We start from the raw sequence: 8,435 nt of genomic DNA, 5'->3' as shown, positions 1-8,435 counted from the left end.
CTGGGTGGGACCTGGGGAATCTGCCACCGATGACAACCCTGATTAACCAACCTTGGGAAGCCCCGAACTTCTCAAGCTTCTCTCCCATCACACGTCAGCTGTAAGACTGAACGATAGTCACCAGGCATGGACAACTCAACAAGTCTGACCCTCTGGGTTCCCATCACCTCTCCCAGGCCTCCCACTCCATCCACCACCTTCACATCCTCTTTGATTCATCTTCCTCTCTCCTCCTCCTCTCCTCTAGAATGTGGCATCACAGTTTCGTTCTGGGGAACCCACATAACGTCTAGATATCATAGCCAGGAAGAAAGACATATACAGGAGGCAAAAAGCCAAGTTTACTTCAGGCATTGGTAAGGTGGGGCAGAGAGTGTGATCCAGAAAGACTGCAGTGGGAGGGGCTGAGTTGCAGCTCGTGGCTGGAAGGGAGGATGTCAGATGAGGAGACATGGAGGCTTAGTCTAATCACAGAATCGTGGAAAACCACATGGAGCAAGAAAGAAATGACAGAGCTGCCTTCTTTGTATTGATCACATGTATTGTCTTTATAGTTTTAAAAACACAGATTACCACACATTCGGTTTTCTACCAAACCATACGGATTTGTTTTTCATTCTCTGTGTCCCCCTTCCTTTCATGTTCAGTATTCCAATCACACATGTTAGTAATTCCTATTCCCCCTCAAGATCACCTTGGCACTTTTCTTGTTGCTTGTTTAGTTAGGTAGCTGTCTTCACTTTGGTATGGTCCTTCTGGTACATTTATTTTCCTTTTAAAAAGTTATCTTTTACTTTTTCTTTAAGTCTATGTGTATATCCCTCCATGTGTATGTGCCCATGAATGCAAGTCTCAAGGAGGCCAGAAGAGGGCACCAAATCACCTGGAGCTAGAGTTACAGACTGCTATGAGCTGTCCTGTGACCCTGGGGACTAAACTCTGGTTCTTTGCAAGAATAGAAAGTGCTCTTAACTATTGAGCTTTTTCTTCAGATCCATCTTCAAGCTCATTGATCTTTTCTTCTGCTGTTTTAGATTCACAGTATAAATTTTTGTTCTCAGATATCAAATTAATCTTCTCAAGAGGTTCAAGTTGATATTTTCCCTTGTACTATAATAATATATTCTATGTTTAAGTATATTTTTAACAGTGAATGGGGCTAGAAAAAATTATCCTGAGTGAATTCCAGACCCCAATAGACCAGTAATATGGGATGTATTCAATTATATATGGATGTTAGCTTTAAGTTTCTGATAACCAAGCTATAATTCATATAACCACAGAGGTTAGGTAATAGAGTAAGGGACTGGGGGAGTGAAGAACTCCTCAGGGGAGGGGAAATGGAATATATAGTTATGGAGAAACAGAGGTGAGGGTGATGGGCAGAGACTGGAATAGGAGAATCAAAATGGAGAGGAAGAGGGAAGAGGGAAGAGGGGGTAAGTTAGGAAGAGGTAAAACTAAGGGTCGGTTGTGGGGTCACATGGACACCTGGTACAGTAGAAGCCTCTTAAAATATATACATATAAGAAAAATATCTAAATGGAATCACCAACTAACAGGGGAAATAAAGCCCCAACCAGACCTCTTACCACGAGCTGAAGCCTCCAGTGCCAGAAATAGATTACATCTAATTGAGTTTTTGGCCAAAGGGGCTTCAAACAACCCAGGCTATTGCCAGTGTTATCAATCACTGTCCACAAAGTGATAGTAAGGCGCTACCTAGAGCCTTCACCCCTACTGACTAGTGTTCATGATACTCAGAGGTACTCTTGATGGCTACCAGAGGAGAAAGATAAACACCAACCCAGCTACAAATCCTTCAATCTACAATGGTGACCAGCCTGCAAGATAATCTGGCCCAACAAAAGTCATGGAAGTAACCAACCGGTATCTAATTAGATTTAAGGCTCACTCCAGGAGATGGAGCCCATGCCTGATACTGCTAAGCAGTCAAGAACCTAAGAGCAGATGGGGACCTAAGGGTAAAACAAGCCTGTCACCACTTACCGCAACCAACTTACCACTGTTCCGCTAAGTGAAGTTACAAATCAAATGACTCCTGATGTCATTCTGCTAGCCTCATAGATCAGTGCCTCTCTCAGCCATCATCAGAGAAGCCTCCTCTCACAGTAGATGGGGTCCAATACGGAGATTTACAGTTGAAAAATGTGCAGAGAGAGAGAGAGAGAGAGAGAGAGAGAGAGAGAGAGAGAGAGAGAGAGCTTGGAGCACTCAGTCTCAAATACAATGGACTCTGCAGAAGAGGTAAGAATGATTGCAAGAGCCAATGGGGATGGAAGACTCCAGGGCAGCAAGTCCTTCTAGTCACAACAGGAGAGACACACAGTGACAATGGTGGCATGCTCATGGCGTGCATAGCTCTAAGCCAGACAGGGTCCTAGAACCAAGAAGGGAAGTAGACACAAGCCCCCATCCCTGCTCAGAAGCTATCTCCAATGGACAACCACTGGCAAAAGAAAAAAAAATTAGTTTTCTCCATTGGAGTCTCACTGGATATAGAAACCACACTTAAGGGCAGCGCCGATGCCGGGCAGCAAATGGCCAAGACAAAGTGAACTCAATGATATTTTTAGAGGTGTTTTTGTTTTTATTGGGGGGGGGTGTTTGTTGGTGTTTTTGTTTTATTGTTGTTGCTTGGTCTCATAATGGTTTTTCTGGCCTCTTTTCTCCACTTACAGATCTCTTGTCTATATGTCATGTTTCCTAAGTTTGGGTTTTTTTGTTTTGTTTTTTTTTTTTTTTGGTTTTTAGTTTTGTTTGTTTGTTTTGGTTTTTCGAGACAGGGTTTCTCTGTGTAGCCCTGGCTGTCCTAGAACTAACTCTGTAGACCAGGCTGGCCTCGAACTCAGAGATTCGCCTGCCTCTGCCTCCCAAGTGCTGGAATTAAAGGTGTGTGCCACCATGCCTGGCAAGTTTGTGGTTTTTAGGTGATTTCTATGTGTGTGGATTTGTGTATCTCTGCATCTGCATTTTTCTTCTATTTCCTGGCTTTTCCCCTCTGTTTGTTTTATCCTATTCTGATTTGTTTGGATTTATCTAACATATTTTATCTTTTCCTTTTAAAGATGCCTGTTTGTTTTCTAAAGAGAAAGAAAAGGAAAGAGAGTGTGGATTGGGGTGGTTGGGAAGTAGGAAGGTTCTGGGGAGGAGTTGGAGGAGGGGAGAGTGTAATCAAAATATATTGTTAAATAATTATATTCAAGAAAAAATGTTATAGTACACTTTAACAGCCTGCTTTAAAATCCTGCATGTGAATGCCTTAATGTCAGTCATGACTGGGTCTGTTTCTATTAACCTCATTTTGATTCTGCAAGACATTTATCATCTTCCTGTTGTGAACCAGAGATCTGTGGGAAAGCCACAGCATATTCCAGCGCTTGACCTGGGATGGCTGGAATCTCACAGTTGTGGAGAAATGGAATGCTGTGGATCAAGAATCAAAGTTATCTCCAACTACTTATATAGTCCTCTTCATAGGCACTTATCGTCAGCCTCCGTGTCCTGCTAACTACTCAGCTGAAACACACAGCGAAGCTTGCCAGACTTCTCAACCCTCACCAACCCCAAAGCAAGACTGTGACAAAGACCTGAATTTTGTAAAGGGGACTTCCCCACCTTAGAGCTTAGCTGAGGCTCCCACAAGGTCACTGGCACAGGAACTGCTCTGTGACTTTCTTTTCCTATGTGACAATTACATGTATCCTGGTCCATGGTGATGGATGTCATTTAGGGTCATTTGGATCTGTCTTTTCTGGCCATGGCTAAGGGTAAGCGATTTTCGTATTTCCTCTAAAGCACAGGTTATTTTATACCGACAGTGTTCTTCCAATATCTAGAGATTTGGGGTTGGATGCTGGACATTATAACACTCTTTCGCTGTCTAGCTTTCATCTTCCTTTACAGTCTGCTGGTACTCACTTTGCAACACACCTAAGTTACTTGCAGATGTGCTTGGCCCTGTCAGGGCATGCTTTTGAGCTCTAGGACTAGTCTGGTATGACTCTAAACCAAAATTTGTTCAGTTCCAAAGGCAGGATGTGACTGACATGGGGCTCTCTAACTTGAATATGTGATTTTCTATGTCTCACTGGTTCCATACATTTTCATCTATTTACTTGGGGGTTGGGGGTGGGTCTGTTTATGCAAATTTATACAGCCAATCTCCATCCCTCTGTTTTGGATGAAAGTGTAACCCAAACTTCACACATGCATTTCCTGTAAGGCTGGAACTTCGATGGAGCCAAAGAGTTTTCATCACTCAGGCCTGGAGCTCTTCCTGCCCGTTTCCAGTCATCACCACTCCTCAGAGACAAGCTGCTCATTTAACTTAATTTTAACTCAGTCACCCGTTCAACAAGCACTCACAGACACTTAGTGTTGGCCTAACAGTGGGTATGCAGGGAGGGCAAGACAGGCAAGAGCCCTGACTCATGTGGTATTCAATACCACACGCAGATGTGAAATCACAACAGTGGTAATTGTTTTGCCAACAGGCTGAAGGTAACATAGAAACATCCACAGAGAGCCATTTCCTTCCCATGGGTCATCAAAGACAGCTTCCTTGAGGCAGTGGTGTGACTTAGGATCTAAACAACAAATTGGAGTTCACTGGGAGAAAAGTTGAGAAAAAAAAAAAAAAAGCCACACACTCCGGGGATAGGGTTCAAACAAAATCAAAGTGATTATCCTAAACTAGAATTCAAGGAGTCAAGATTCAGGAGCTCTGGGGTGTGCGATGGTGATGGTGTTGAAGAGGTATTGTGGCAGTTGAAAGACAGGTCAGAGCATTGGGGGTGGGGGTAGTGAGACTCCTTTGGGAGGCAGTACCACCTAACAAGAGTTACAGCAGAACCTTTATCCGCATCTGCATCAGTGCCGCCACCAGTCTACCTGAGAATCAACTGTGCGTAGGCTCTTCCTCATTCTCCACGTCTTAACTTGAGATAAATTGACCAGGCTGATGATGGATGACACTGGGAATGAGGGAGAGGCAGAACAAGGATGGTCCTGAGGCTCAGGGAGTCTGGTGGATGGGTACCACTGATGCTGATGCTGATAAAGGTTTGTCTGCAACTCTCATCAGGAAGCCGACTGGGAAAGTTGATTCCAGTTTGGTCTACTGTGCTGGACCTGGTTTGTAGCATCAGGAGGCACTGGCAGATAGGCAGTTAGCAGGGCTGGAGTTCAGAGGGAAGGGACCTGGCTGCAGATGAAAAATGCTCATCATTGGCATTGCTTCAGAACAAAGCTGTGGGCGGGGTGAGAGCTGTCGGAGAGAGGTGAGAGCCACCAGCCAGATGCTGAGGCCTGCTGGCTTATAAGGATGAGCTGGAGGACAGGACCCCATTAAGGGGAGGCGGGAGAGGAGGAGGAGGAGGAGGAGCACAGGTTTGAACAAAATCCAGCTGCCTAAGGGCTGAGCGGAGCAGGAGCTGAGGTCGCCTTTGTTGTCCTACAGGGAAGGCAAGGTGAGGTGAGCGCTCAGACACAATCAATGGCTGCACATCTGGTTTTCTGTAGTTAAGAGCCAGACTGTGAGTTAAAAGTGACGGTTCAGGGTTAGGGACACTTGCGGACCGACAAGGTGGCAGCAGAACAGACGAAAGGGGGGAGGTGGTTTTTTATTGTTGGTTCGTTCTTATGGCTACTCTCAAGCTTGTTTAAAGCCAATATCCAGGCTGGTGGGGAGAAGGGGTTTTGAGGACAGAAGATGGAATGGGAGGTTCTGGGATGGTGACAAGGGGGACTCCCCCACAGGAGGCTAAAGATGTCTGCGATGTGAGGTGGGAAGAAAGGTTGGCTGAGGGTGATCATATATGTCACCTGCAGGTTCTTGGTGTGTGTGTGTGTGTGTGTGTGTGTGTGTGTGTGTGTGTGTGTGTAATGGCTGCATGTGTCCTATGTCTGGGTGCAGGTCTATTGGAGAGATGTCTTCCTTCAGTCAATAGGAAAGTAACTTGACCAGGATGGAGGCAGTGTCCCCAGGTGTGCTGGACGAAGAGGAGGCACAAGATTGGGCGCTACCAGGCTGAGAGTCATCAGTCTAGGGCATCTTACAAAAGCTGGGTCGTCAGGTGGGAAAGGGTATGTATGGTTGGACAGAATGTCCTGTACCCAAGCCGGGTCAGGAGCTACCGAAGCTGGGAATTGTGGTCACCTAGAGGAGAACAGAGTAGCCGAGCACCTGTAGGTAATACTGGGCACAGTGGAAAAGGGAGCCTACATGATGGGAGCCTGCCTGTCTCTCCTGAGCTCGGAGGGAACTCTGAGGAACTAGGGAGTGACATGGCAGTTCCGCATCAGGAAGCTGTCCTGTCAGTAGTGTGACGAGTGACAGGGGAGCAGGATTTGGGTAATAGCCCTGAGAGACAATAGAGGGAGGGGTAAAAGCCAGGCTAATGGGAGGGATGGGCCCCCACTGGGCAAGCCCAGGAAAGACAGGGCCCCTGTCACCCCAACAGGTGGAGCTCACTGGCAGGGTGCGCACATACAGCTGTGCTACAACAGGGCAGGGAAGAGGGAGGGCTTGGCGGGCCTAGGAGAGAGACAAGAGTTGGGTCCGCCCTGGGAATGCTGGATCTGTCTTCTGGACAAGTGAGGAGGGAATGGGGATGGATTTGAACGTTGACAGAATGAGCCTTGGCAGGAGGTTTCTTCAGAGACTAAGATGCCCCAGGGTCTTGGGGAATTTTAGACTTTTCAGGAAGAGTCTCTTGATTTCCTTCCTCTGAGCTCTACACTGTGCGGCAGCTTGCCTGAGGGCTGAGGGCAGGGGGCAGAGACAGCTGTTTCCCCTGTATACAGCCGATACTCTTTCTTTAACTTCATCCCCTCTCTAATGGTTATCTATAGTGAGGGACAGTCTTTTCTGTTGCTCCCAAGTACCAAGCGAGAAGAAGCTACTTCAGGTCCCTGGACCTTATATAACATTGAGTGCTATGCAGACGTCACCTTGCTTTCTATCAGAGCGACCCTCTGTGTCAGAAGGGGGACAGTGGGGTGATGGGAAGGTGAACTGGTACTGCCGGGCAGGGGAATGGCAAGGGACTAATGGGAGGGAACACGCAGTAGAAGGCTATTAATGTCAAGTATGGGCAAACAGATGGGCTGCTCTGAGCATCGGGACCGAAGGTAGAGGGCAAGGTCAAACATTGGAGGGTGTTTGCCTACACTGCCAAGAGGCTCTGAAGGCAGAGATGGTCAAGATTCTGGGGAATGCTCCATTGAAGGGCACACAGTCAGAGAGAGACAGAGACAGAGACGAGATCATGAGAGTGCAGGAGAAAAGGAAGAGAAGAGAGGAAAGAATGGGTTCTGGAGCTCAGTTTGCAGCTGGGCTGGCACCCTGTAGTGTGGTCTCTGGAATGGAAGAGACAAAGGTCTCATGGTCACCTTAAGCTCAGCACAGAGTAGACTGATATGAAGCTAGGAAGTAAGGTCTATAAGTATGGCTTAGAGATGTCCCCAGTTCCAGACAGGCCTATGCAAGGCTGCAAAGCCAAGTCAGAAGTTTGTAAAAGGATTCTCCATGTAGATCTTGTAAGTTGTATCACATCAGATGCTGTGGGAAGTGTTTGGCTGTCCCACAAGGTCAGGTGTGGCATGGACAAGGAACTATGCAGATATCTTTGTAACTCTGAGCACAGGGGCTCCTATCATTTCCCTTCCCCGCAGCAGATGAAATAATTATATCACTTGTTCTAGAAAAGTTTTTAAAGCTCCTGACTTGCTGGGACATGTGCTGTTTCCTTTTCCCCTTTGTCTTGGCCCAGATCCCACACTGCCTTTCAGCCCACTATCTTCATACTTCACAGAATCTCAGAGTCAAGACACAGGGCCAGAGCACCTCCTTAAAAGTGTGTTAAGGCAGAAATCATGCAGATGGTGTAGGGGTGATTTAGAAACTGGGCAGGGTTGGGAGGCCTAGAATGATGGCTGCACAAAATCGTCCTCAATCAAATTGTCAACGTCAGTTAAAGTAGTAGCAAGAGTGGAAGCCGTGTATTGAACACCTACTGGACCACTCTCAATTGGTCAACATGTAAGCTGGACTCCTGTTTACAAAACAGGACTGATTCCTTGAGGGACAGGTTCCTTGCTCACGAGGAATGTCAGAGCTGATGTAGACCCAGCCCTGTTCTACTGGACTTTCTTACTGCCACTCAGCTATTTAGTCTTGTTAAAAGAGAAGATGTCAAAAGATCAAGTTGTTTATTCATATACCGTGTGTGTGTGTGTGTGTGTGTGTGTGTGTGTGTGTGTGTGTGCACGCGCACACATGCGTGTGCATATATGTCTGTGTGTGTGTTCCCATGCATGGGAAGGTCAGAGGACAATCTTGGGTGTCACCTCATGAGTGGTACCATCTACCTTACTTTTTTTTTTTTTTTTTTTTTTTTTTTGCATTACAT

The 8,435-nt window shown here is 46.4% G+C and overlaps 1 protein-coding gene across 1 annotated transcript in view; it reads left to right on the top strand.

Moving 5' to 3' along the window:
• The first annotated feature begins 5,452 nt into the window (after positions 1 to 5,452).
• Positions 5,453 to 8,435, top strand: part of LOC110324891 (serpin A9) — a 17,631-nt gene continuing 14,648 nt past the window's right edge. The window contains exon 1 of the mRNA XM_021202622.2: positions 5,453 to 5,497. The gene's annotated coding sequence lies outside the window, so the exon portion shown is untranslated. The remainder of the gene's footprint in view (positions 5,498 to 8,435) is intronic.

The sequence above is a fragment of the Mus pahari genome, chromosome 7, assembly GCF_900095145.1.
Source record: "Mus pahari chromosome 7, PAHARI_EIJ_v1.1, whole genome shotgun sequence".
Taxonomy (NCBI): Eukaryota; Metazoa; Chordata; class Mammalia; order Rodentia; family Muridae; genus Mus; species Mus pahari.
This window is presented reverse-complemented; position numbering and strand designations above follow the sequence as displayed.